Source organism: Mastomys coucha, unplaced genomic scaffold (genome assembly GCF_008632895.1).
Source record: "Mastomys coucha isolate ucsf_1 unplaced genomic scaffold, UCSF_Mcou_1 pScaffold9, whole genome shotgun sequence".
Classification (NCBI taxonomy): domain Eukaryota; kingdom Metazoa; phylum Chordata; class Mammalia; order Rodentia; family Muridae; genus Mastomys; species Mastomys coucha.
Window position 1 is genome coordinate 97037842 of NW_022196915.1, and position 12642 is coordinate 97050483.

The 12642-nt window shown below is 36.4% G+C and overlaps 1 pseudogene; it reads left to right on the plus strand.

The window, feature by feature from the left end:
- Window positions 1-1267: 1267 nt before the first annotated feature.
- LOC116084225 lies at window positions 1268-2397 on the plus strand (annotated as a pseudogene).
- Window positions 2398-12642: the final 10245 nt, after the last annotated feature.

Below are 12642 nucleotides of genomic sequence, written 5' to 3' on the forward strand. Positions count from 1 at the left end.
TCAGAAATCCACCTGCCTCTGCCTCCCTAGTGCTGGGATTAAAGGCGTGCGCCACCACGCCCGGCTTATATTTTTAAATGGTTTAGCTACAAGTCATCCCTTCATTTGTGAGGGTGTCTTTGAGATGTCCTACATGGAATGCAGACTTTTCTGTACCACTCAAAATCAGAGAATTCTCAAATGACGAAACTTGACTGGTTGAGAAACACCTAAAGAAATGTTCACTGATACATAGATATTATCCCAGAAGCTCAGGAATACCCCAAATACAATCCACAAACCACAAGAAACTCAAGAATAAGGAAGACCAAAGTGTGAATACTTCAATCCTTTTTAGAAGCGGGAACAAAATACCCATGGGAGGAGATATAGAAACAAAGTTTGGAGCAGAAACTGAAGGAAAGGCCATCCAGAGAGTGTCCCACCTAGGGATCCATCCCATATACAGTTACCAAACCTAAACACTATTGTGGATGCCAACAAGTGCTTGATGACAGGAATCTGATATAGCTGTCTCCTGAGAGACTCTGCCAGAGCCTGACAAATATAGAAGTGGATGCTCACAGCCATCCATTGGACTGAGCACAGGGTCCTCAATGGAGGAGCTAGAGAAAGGATCCAAGGAGCTGAAGGGCTTTGCAGCCCCATAGGAAGAACAACAATATGAACTAACTAGTACCCTCAGAGTTCCTAGGGACTAAACCACCAACCAAAGAGTACACATGGAGGGACTAATGTCTCCAACCGCATATGTAACAGAGTAGAGGCCCTTGGTCCTGTGAAGGTTTGATGCCCCCAATGTAGAGGAATGCCAGGACAGGGAAGCAGGAGTGGGTGGGTTTGTAAGCAGGGGGAGGAGGGGTGGAATAGGGTGTTTTCAGAAGGAAAATGAGGAAAGGGGATAACATTTGAAATGTAAATAAAAAAATCTAATTAAACACACACACACACACACACACACACACACACACACACTCCTTTAATCTGAGTCTTTAGGCAGGAAAACACACACCTTTAATCCAAATCATAAATTTAGAAGACACACCCTTAACTGGGCCACACCTTCTGCTGGAGGCCTATATAAGCAAATGCAGAAGGAAGCTTTGTGTCTTTGCCTGCTAGCCCTCATCTTACTAGCAAGCCCATTTCTTCACTGGCATTAATTAGACCGTACTTCTTCAGAATTCCAACATATACTAAAGAATACCTGAGACTTCAAACTTGGTTGACTAAATCAACTTTAACCTTCAAACTACCTCCAGCAGAAATGTCAGGGGACATGGAAGCCAAGAGCTGGCACTCCATATAGAACGGTGTTCAGAAATTCTGGTATGAGTGGACCATTATCAACTTTTTATTTTCCATGGGTGGAATTTGAAAAAAGATTACAAGTCCAGTGTTCTCCTTAGAGGCCAATGAGGAAGTGGAATGGTGTTTGAGAGTTCACTCAAACGGGCTTGATGAAGAAAGCAAAGATTACTTGTCAATTTACCTGGTATTGCTCAGCTGTCCAGAGAGCTCAATTTGGGCAAAGTTCAAGTTCTGGATCATAAATTCCCAAGGAGAGAAATATCAAAGTATGAAGAGCCACAGTATCGTAAGTTTTCTGCAATACCTACACAGGGGATTCAAAATGTTCCTCCTTCAAGATCTTCTCTCCCATCGGCCTTGGCTTCTCCCTGAAGACCAGATCACCATCTGTTGCAAGGTGAACATTGTGCGAGCCGTCTTGAGCATGCCTGGATGGATCGTGCCACCTGCAATCAAGGATCCAAGGCACATGTTGACAGACGCTCTGGGGGAGCTGTGGAGAATTCCCTGTTCACAGACTGCTCCCTGTTGGTAGTTGGCAAAGAATTCAGGATCTTCAAGGCCATCCTAGCGGCTTGCCCTCCAGTTTTCAGAGCCATGTTTTGAACGTGAACATGAAATTGAGGAGAGCCTTACAAACTGCCTTGAGATCCATGACCTGGATCCCCAAGTCTTCAAGGAGATGATGGGCTTCATCTACCCTGGGAAGGTGAAGGCACCACACCGCCACAGCCACTCCAAGGCTACTGGTGTGCTGGCAGCTGCTGACAAGTATAGCCTGGAGAGCTTGAATGTCGTGAGTGAGGATGCCCTCTGCAGGAACCTCTCTGTGGAGGATGCTGCACACTCATCCTGGCTGAGCTCCACAGCACACAGCAGCTGAAGACTCAGGCCCTGGATTTCACTGCACTTCATGCTTCTGAGACAATGGTGGAATCACATCCCCATTTGGTGGCTGAGGGGTTCCACTCCCTGGCTTCTGCACAGTGTCCTTTCTTGGAGCCTAAAGTGATCTCAGGAGCTAACCAGCTACGACCTACATCTCTCTTCCAACAGCAACAACTAGTGTTACTAACTTCTGGTTAGACAATGCTACTGCAGGAGCATTTATTGTGAATCTGGGGAAAGGCAGCGTGGTGGATGAAGATTTAAAACACCTGTAATATGTTAACAGAGTGGGTGGGGGAAGGGCAGCACAGCAGTCTGGGACACTCCACCTGACACCTACCCTGTTGATGTTCTTGTTTGATTTTTGTCTGATGTCTTGCAAACTGATGTCAATTTAGGGGCTGGCCCTAAGCACAGGCCAACTGAGTTTCTTTGGAGAAACGTGTCTGCATTGGACTGATCAGAACAGATGACCAGGGCCAGAGGAGAGGAGAGATCAAACATAAGTGTTTCCTTATCAGAGAAGGAAAGACAACAAAGAGCTTCTTCTTAAAGATTTAGTCTGTAGGAACTCAGCTGCAGAAGCAATCACTGCTATCTCAGAGAACTCTGCTTAAGTCACCAGCACACACAGGGGAGCTATCAACCACTTGTAACTGTTGATTCAGAGGCTCTGGGGCCCTCCTCTGGTCGCCATAACAGCTTGTAGACAAAACCTTAACCAGATAAAATATAATATGAATAAAACTGTTGAAATAAGCCGGGCGGTGGTGGCGCACGCCTTTAATCCCAGCACTTGGGAGGCAGAGGCAGGTGGATTTCTGAGTTCGAGGCCAGCCTGGTCTACAGAGTGAGTTCCAGGACAGCCAGGGCTATACAGAGAAACCCTGTCTCAAAAAACCAAGAAAAAAAAAAAACTGTTGAAATAAAAACAAACAAACAAAAATAATTCTCACAGTTGATATAAGATCATATAAGTGTGAGGCCAGCCTAGCAAGTGTAATATGATACTGTGTAAGTAATATGTATATATTTTGGATTTTGATACAGCCTATAAATTTCTATAAAATTCTAAGTTATCGTAATGTAATGTTTTCTCTCCTACTGTTTGAATCAATGCACAAATAATTAAGCAGCGTAAATAATATGTGGAAATCTTAATGTTAAAACAAATTACAAAATTTTCAAATTACTCCATATGTTTCCCATCCATTGTATGTACATCGATGGTGCCATAATTTAGCCCAATAATTTGGACAGTCTATATATGTTATCTTCAAAGAAATAAAGGCTTAGAAAATGTAGTGTACATAAAAAAATTCTCCATTTGATTGGCATTAAATATGAGACACTGTAAAGATGATTTTTCTATTGAATCTCCTTGATTTCAAGTTTGTTAATATTTGTAAATTCATGTTTTTATTCTAATCTAAGTTCTCCATTGGGTGATGAATACTAAATCAAATAATATTATGAATCTTCCTCAGAGTCATATTAATATTTTAAAAAAATTGGAAGTACAACTCCTGGCCTCATATTAGTTTTAATTTTGCTTTAATACTATAATTTGATATTTTCCTTTCCCATAGTCTACATATAAGATACATAGACACTAAGATAAGATATATATATATATATGTATATATACATATATAAATGATATATATCAGATAAGATATAAATAAGATATATAAGATATATATAAGATATATGTATATATATAATGTATGTATGTTGATTTATCTCATATGCTTTGAATTAGAAATCTCTTTCACACACTCATGTTTTGAACATATCATCCTGAGCTGGTGGTATTTTCATAAGTACCAGAATCTATAAGACACAGGACTAACTGAAAGAATTACCAGGAAGCAGGAGAAGGTGGGTGAGCCAGGGGAGGGGGAGGGAACAGGGATTTTGTTTTGTTTTTCTTTTTCTTTTTTATTTTTATCTTATCATATGTTTTTCTTTTTTTCCGAGGGGAAACTGGGAAAGGAGATATCATGTGACATATAACGAAAATATCTAATAAAAAAAATTAAGGTTCTAGGATGAGGCTTGATGATGTTTATAGTAGTTTTTGTTGCACTGTCTCTACTTCCTCATTTTTTAGAGACATGGGCACCTTAGACTACATCTTTCTCGTCTTATGAACTAATAGCTCTCTCATTCTTTTTCTGTTATAATGTACTGAAATTTTCTGAAAGTTCAGAAGCCCAAATATGTTTCCTCATGCATAAAAGCAACAAGAACTCTTTCACCAGGATATAAAACTAACACATAGATAGCTCTTTACTTTTTCCCTGAAGTTTCGCCAAAGTGTCATTCATACTCAGTTGCAATCTATTTCTCTCTATACATACACTGTGCTTTCAAAAATGATAGTACTCAAATTCAATATTACATATTTTGTCAAATGGAATTTTCACTTTATTTTATTTAAAAATTAAGCTTCCTTTTCCCCTGGAAATCTACTATAACAAATATTCTTCAAATGTTAAATAAATGTAAAAGACATGAAACTTTCATTAACGTAATAATTGTGTTTATGTAAAATAGTAAGAGTTTCTATTTGTATTGACAATATAGTTGCGTCTTTTAGATTCTTTGTTCTCTTCAGAGTATACTAAAGGCAAGCGTGGCATGCTATTAAAATGTTGGCCATTGGAATGGAATCCCGAGTCTAGGAGTAATCGCAAACTAATTTTAGCAATGATGTAGAGAACATAAAACTGAAAAAAAAAGTGTTTCAATGTATAATTCAGGAAAATTGCATGTAGAGGAGAATGAAATGTGAGCCTCCAGGAGTAGATCTGGCGGACAGAGGGTGTACTGGGATAGCAAGGAAAAGTGGAGGGGAGGGGGATGTTGTGGTTGGGGTCATTGCATGAGAGTTTTATTTCCAATAAAAATTAAAAATTAAAAGAAAAAGAGATACCAAACTAACAAAAAACAAAGCAAACCAAACCAAAAGAACAATACCAGAATCTCCAAATATCAGTAAAAATCACAACTTAAAAAACAAGATACAAACTTGTGAAGTGGTTTGAGGTAAACAACATGGACATACTCTAAGAGTTTGTCCTAGACAAAGCTTTTTATATATTGTATAAACAGCTGAAGAAAGAAGAGTTTTATAAAAAAAAAAAAAGTATTTACAATTTTTTAAAAACTACTTTATAGCAAATGATTAACTAAGGGAAAGACAACTTATAGAATGGGAGAAACTACTTTAAAAAGAACTGCATATCTAGAATATCTAAGATATGCGAACTGGTGAGGTGCTGCTATCTAGAATATATAAGAGATCCAAACAACTTCACAGCAAAAGAGCCAATAACATACTGAAAACAGATTACTGATTCCAGTGCATATTTCTCAAATGAAGACATACACATGGCCAAAGCCAACAAACAAACAAACAAACATCTCTAGTCCTCAGCAACAGTAGTGGGGAACATGTAAGTCAGAACCACGCTGAATGTATAGATCTCTTTGTTAGAGTAAGAATGGCTCTTGTTAAAAGTTTAAGCAGTAGTACGTGATGTCACAGTTGAGAAAAATGTGGATCCAGTGTTGGTATTCTATGGTGGTTGTGTAAGCTCGTAAAGCCACTAAAAACATTGTGGGTCTTTCTTCAAAACTGAAAAATAAATTCAAAACTAGAAATCTGGACTCCATAGTCTCGTTTCTTGGTGTATAGCAAAAGGAAACAGAAGCATCATTCAAGAAGAAATCACGCTACAGTTTGCTTTGAGCATTATTCAAAAGACGAATGATATGGTCACAACCAAATATGTCTATAAGCAGACAAATAGCATTTGATCTTTGACAAAGGAGCTAAAACCATCCAGTGGAAAAAAAGACAGCATTTTAAACAAATGGTGCAGGCTCAACTGGCAGTTAGCATGTAGAAGAATGCAAATTGATCCATTCCTATCTCCTTGTACAAAGCTCAAGTCCAAGTGGATCAAGGAACCTCCACATCAAACCAGATACACTGAAAATAATAGAAAAGAAAGTGGGGAAGAGCCTGGAGCACATGGGCACAGGGGAAAATTTCCTGAACAGAACACCAATAGCTTATGATCTAAGATCAAGAATTGACAAATGGGACCTCATAAAATTGCAAAGCTTCTGTAAGGCAAAAGACACTGTCAATAGGACAAAATGGCAACCAACAAATTGGGAAAAGATCTTTACCAATCTTATATCTGATAGAAGGCTAATATCCAATATATACAAAGAACTCAAGAAGTAGACTTCAGAGAACCAAATAACCCTATTAAAAAAATGAGGTACAGAGCTAAACAAAGAATTCTCAACTGACGAATACCAAATGGCTGAGAAGCACATAAAGAAATGTTCAAAATCCTTAGTCATCAGGGAAATGCAAATCAAAACAACCCTGAGATTCCACCTCACACCAGTCAGAATGGCTAAGATAAAACCTCTGTTGACAGCAGATGCTGGCAAGGTTGTGATGAAAGAGGAAGACTCCTTCATTGCTGGTGGGATTACAAGCTGGTACAACCAGTCTGGAAACCAGTTTCAGGGTTCCTATGGAAATTGGATGTAGTACTAATACCCAGCCATACCACTCCTGGGAATATACCCAGAAGATGCTCCAACATGTAATAGGGACACATGCTCCACTATGTTCATAGCATCCTTATTTATAATAGCCAGGAACTGGAAAAAAACTAGATGTCCCTCAACAGAGGAATGGATACAGAAAATGTGGTACATCTACCCAATGGAGTACTACTCAGCTATTAAAAACAATGAATTTATGAAATTCTTAGGTAAATGGATGGATCTAGAGAATATCATCCTGAGTGAGGTAACCCAATGACAAAAAAACACACATGGTATGTACTCTCTGATAAGTGGATATTAGCCCAGAATATTGGAATACACAAAGTACAACCCACAAACCACAAGAAACTCAAAAAGAAGGAAGACCAAAGTGTGGATACTTTGTTCCTTCTTAAAAGGAGGGACAAAATAGTCATGGAAGGAGTTGCAGAGACAAACTATGAAGCAGAGACTGAAGGAAGGACAATCCACAGACTGCTCCACCTGGGAATCCTTATTCAGTCATCAAATCCAAACACCATTGTCGATGTCAGCAAGGGCTGGCTGATAGGAGCCTGATATAGCTACCTTCTGAGAGGCTCTGACAGTACCCGAGTAACACAGAAGTAGAGGCTCACAGCCATCCATTGGACTGATCACGGGGTCCCCAATGAAAGAGTTAGAGAAAGGACCCAAGGAGTCCTTTTGCAGTCCCTTAGGACAAACAACAACATCAACTAACTAGTATCCTCAGAGCTCCCCAGGGACTAAACCACCAACCAAAGAGTACACATGGTGGGACTCATCGCTCCAGCAGCATATATATAGCAGAGAATGGCCAAGTTGGTCATCAATGGGAGGAGAGGCCCTTGGCCCTGTGAAGTTTCTATTGCCCCAGTGTACAGCAATGCCAGGGCCGGGAAGTGGGAGAGGGTCAGTTGGTGAGCAGGGGGAGAGGGGAGGGAACAGAATCTTTTTTCTTTTTTTCAGAGGGGAAACTGGGAAATGAGACATCATATGACATGAAAATAGAGAATATATCTAATAAAAAATAATTGCCATTTTATCTAAGTCATCAAAGGCATAAAAATTCTATCATTCCTGACAATATGAAGAACCTAGAGGATCTCAGACTAAGACACATTAGCCCGCAAAAGTAACACAAATACTGTATTTTATTGTACACATAGCATCTAAAAAATGTTTATTTCATGCAAATTAGTAGAGAAGATTTATAAGAGTTTATCTCTAGGCAGTAGGTTAGAGCTAGATAGACAAAATAGCTATTTGTATTTCATGAGATATGTGTGTGTGTGTGTATACATCTGAGTACATTGTTAGTGTATTCACCACAAAATAAAAAAATAAATAAAATGGTAGATATATTTATTAAATACTTTAAGTTGATCATTGTCTTGGTCAACAAATCATCCCCCTATATTCACCTGGATGTATGTATATACATGTATATATAAATATTATACTTTAATTAAACAATAACATTAATTATTGAAAACAAGCAAACAGCATTCTCTATCACAAATTACAAAAGTTTTGTCTTGCCCTCTAAGTTACCTACATCAATTATCTCACTCTGGAAATCTGCATGGTGTCTCAGGCTTGCATGATGGCTATACACTTATGCAACCAGGTAAAAGTAGCACAAGGGCATTTTGCAACCATGATAATTTAATATGGCCCCAAATGTCACTGCTTGCTCAGTGTCAGAAGCATAAGTGATTATTTTTCAAGTGATGGCATTTGAATAAAGAGAAATAAGTTGCTTACTTCAGTGTTTTTTCCCCTATAACATCATTCCCTTTGAAAATGTCTTCTGCATTTTTGCTTATTTTAAATCTGCACTATGTTATACAAATGCAATTTTCTCAGTGGATTTATTTTGTATGTTTTTGCTTTCAACAAGCACTGAAATCAGGGACACAGTTACTGCCATTAGTTATACTGTTTGCTTTTTACACAGGGAAGTAAAAGGAACCCATGAATGAATCTAAACAATATTGGGTCTTAGTCTTAATCATAATAAAATTAATGCCTAGAACTTTTATTTACATAAACATTCTGAGCTAAAATGTAATGAATTTGTCTTTACTTAGATAGATTTGATACTGTGATAGCAACATCCCCTAAAGAATTCTTTACACAAAACTCAACCAATATACAAAATGCTATTAATTACAAATTTAATATTATTTCCTGCCTTACATCCCCTTCTTGATTACTAGTTATAAAATTTGGATTATTCAGAACCTTTGCCAAGAAGTAAAGCTAAATGTCCCAACTCCCACTAGTTAATATGCAACTTCATAATTAATATTACTTCTATATATTTAAGAATAATGTACATTTAAGAGCCTACATTCAGTACTTACATTTATTTGAAGTATTAACAGCAATATTTGTACTTGCAAGTGCTTTAATTTAGGAAATTCAGTTATCAGAAATATTTACTTAAAGTCACTGACATCTTTATTTTTCAATTATTTGCTACAAAATCTATATTTGAACAAAACATAAGAGATCTCCCCTTAACCAACTAAATCAGAAATGATCTCAACTCAGTGGAGTTTATTCTGCAATTCAAGATTTTTATTTCATTTTGGAAAGAATAATTAGTGAAGTTAAACTCTCTTTTTTATTACTATTATTACTTTTTTTTTTTACAGTGCACCCATTGCTCACCTCCTGGTTCCCAATCCCACAGTTCCTGATCCCATGCCTCCTCTTTGTCTCTGAGAGGAAGTTCCAACCACCACAACCTCAAGTCTCACATGGAACCTCCTACGAAATGCTTCCAAGTCCACATAATGATGTTGTGAATCGAGCAGAATGGGCTAATGTCAGGTTGTAAAACATCTATTGTTGTTCACTGAGATTGTATTATTAATGGGAGATTTCAGTACTAAGAACATTCCAAAGTACAAGAACGAATTTTTCATTAACCTCTAACTGAAAATACAGTTTATAAGTGAAAATTTTGCTTCTGTTATGCTGACAGAATAAATAAAAGGTGTAAGGAATTCATTTCTGCAAGTCATATTTACTAAGAAGACATTTAAAAGAATAGCCCTGAGCCAAAAAAGAAACTGTTGTAATGCTTATGTAGATAAATTGCATAATTAAAGTAATCAATTCAATAATAATTTTAAGCTCCTATGTGCCAATGAATAAAATATAACATAAGTCACTAGAGACAAAATGCTTTTGCCTTTGTTTACAGTGTGCAGTTTGATTGAGTAAATGGTGTAAAATACCAAAAGATTGAAGCACACAAAATATTTAATTTCTGCAACAGAAACTAGTAATTATATTTTAAAAATTAGTACAGTTTATTATTCACTAGCGATAGGATATAAAGAATAGTCAAGTTATATATTTTTATGAAAGGGATGAAACCATCATATTATCGAAATAATAAGGGCAACATTTTACAAGTAGAGGAGGGGAATGGTATAGTTCAAATTACCTCAGTGAGTAAGGGGACACAGTTCACAATCTGAACTACTAAGTAATTGTGTATCAAGTACTCGTCTATGAGTGACATAGTAGAAGGTATGGAGTAGCAAGAAAAGTTTTTCCAGCATAAAAGGTGTTAAATCCTACCAAATCTTGACTTCAAGTCCCTATAACTAGATTTATGTTATCTTGTATCATAATTTGACAAAGTGATAATAGACTTTAGTGAGAAGAGAACCATATTATATCAACTCTGAATATAAAATCTCATTTGAAGACTAAACTACTCTTGTGTTTAACTAGAGTATTTCATTTTAATGAGAAACAGACACTCTGATGCCAATCAGCAAGTCTAGACACTATTTCAATATTGTGTGACCAGATGAGAACTCTAAATCTTATTCTCATTTTCTGAAAATTAATATTCAACATTCTGGAGATAATAGACCTCTGAACAACTCCCATGTCTGCTCTGAAGGAAAAAATACAATATTGCTACCTCTCCGTTATATTCTTCAGCACATACGTTGAAGCTGATATATTGCTAGTAATGGAATTCACTTAAACATATCCTTTTAACAATATACAATTGCTCTTAAAAAGTAGATAAAAGTCCCAAAATATTACTCCAAGCTTTTAATCTTTCACACTTATGTACATTTCTAATTTATTTTCTACCTATACACAGTAGTTCTATGAAATAATATTTTAAAAAGTAATATGTAATTAGGCTTGTAATTTAAAATTATATGTGATTTTTTTATATACAAATGGTTATTTCTCAAGTAACTTTTCATTGCTGCTTATTTTTAGGAGTTGATACAGCTCTCAATAGACAATCTATTAAGTAGATTTATTTGTGTTTGATTCTATATGGGTATTGTGACAATGAACTTCAAAACAAGTCATCCATTATTATTGAAGGTAATGACATTTTTTATTAAATCTTATTCAAGATTTTAGGTAATTCTTTACTCTCATCCTCATGTAAGGTAAAGTATTATTAGACTCTCAATATCAGGAAAAGGGCACTCTCCATTAATTAAGGCCTGTCATAACTTAATGCATTAGTAGAGATTGCCGAACATGGAAAGCTCACTTAAGATATAAAATATAGAATCGCTGCTCATCACCCAGTCATTCCTTCCTTTTTATAACATATATTAAATGGATTTCCTGTGACTTCTATATTTGTTCTTTTGATAGTCTGAGAATGAAAACTTAAGAATTGCTATTATAATTTATTTAACATATTACATTCAGCTTAAAAATTATTTCTTTCATTTTTGAGATTGTAATATAATTACAGATTTCCCTGTTCTATTTTCATCATTCAAGACTGATGCATCCCCCCTCCACCTTTGTATTCTTTAAAATTTTCATTGTCTCCCTTTAAATTAATTGTTGTTATACACATGTGTGTATTTATGTTCAAATATATATTCCTAAATATTAAATTACAATCTGCCCAGAACATATAATGTCACTTGCATGTATATTTTCAGGGTTGATCATTTGAAATTGGATACCAAGTTGGGAAAACTATTTTTCCCATTTTTCAGAATAAAATACATAGATGAATGATTGAATTGGTAACCTCTTAGTGCCCCACTGTATATGGAGCTATAGAAGACTCACAGAGTTAGGAATGTACATGCTAAAGTTATTCAATGAACATGCACTTACCTCTGAACGAAGGACTAAATAAAGAAATAACATTCTTGTTTGTTTTGTTTTGTTTTGTTTTGTTTTGACATAGGGTTTCTCTGTATAGCTCTGGCTGTCCTGGAACTCATTCTGTAGATCAGGCTGTCCTTGAACTCAGAAATCTGCCTGCCTCTGCTCTCCCATTAAAGGCATGTGCCACCACCCCTGGCAAGAAATAAGATTCGTGATAATACACTACTTTAATGTCTGTACAATCTACCAATGAGATATGCTCCCATTCAAACTTCCAGTATCTTTAAACTGACTTTGAGATAAAATTCTCAAGAGTTGAACTAAAATAACTTCCAAATTTGCAAATAAGCCTCTTAGATCAAACATATTTGTGCTTAATTTACAGGTATAACTATTTTCCACTCCTTGTTGTAGGTTATTCTTTGCACATATTGGGTGGCATATTTGAAGATCATAGAGAAATTTTTGTCTTATCATTCTGACAAGTGACCTATTGCTATGATCATACTCAACATTCTGTTTTGGACACTGTGACGCACTTACAAAGAAAATGAATTTGAAATAATGTCCATTTCATTTCCACCTATAGGATTAGTTGAAGGTAAGTAGCCCACAGTCTCTCACCACATGGAAAAGGGAAACTTTTCCAACTGTAGTTCCAAGGACCATCATCCGGGCAGACTCTCACAATCTGAAGCAATGCTAAAAGGC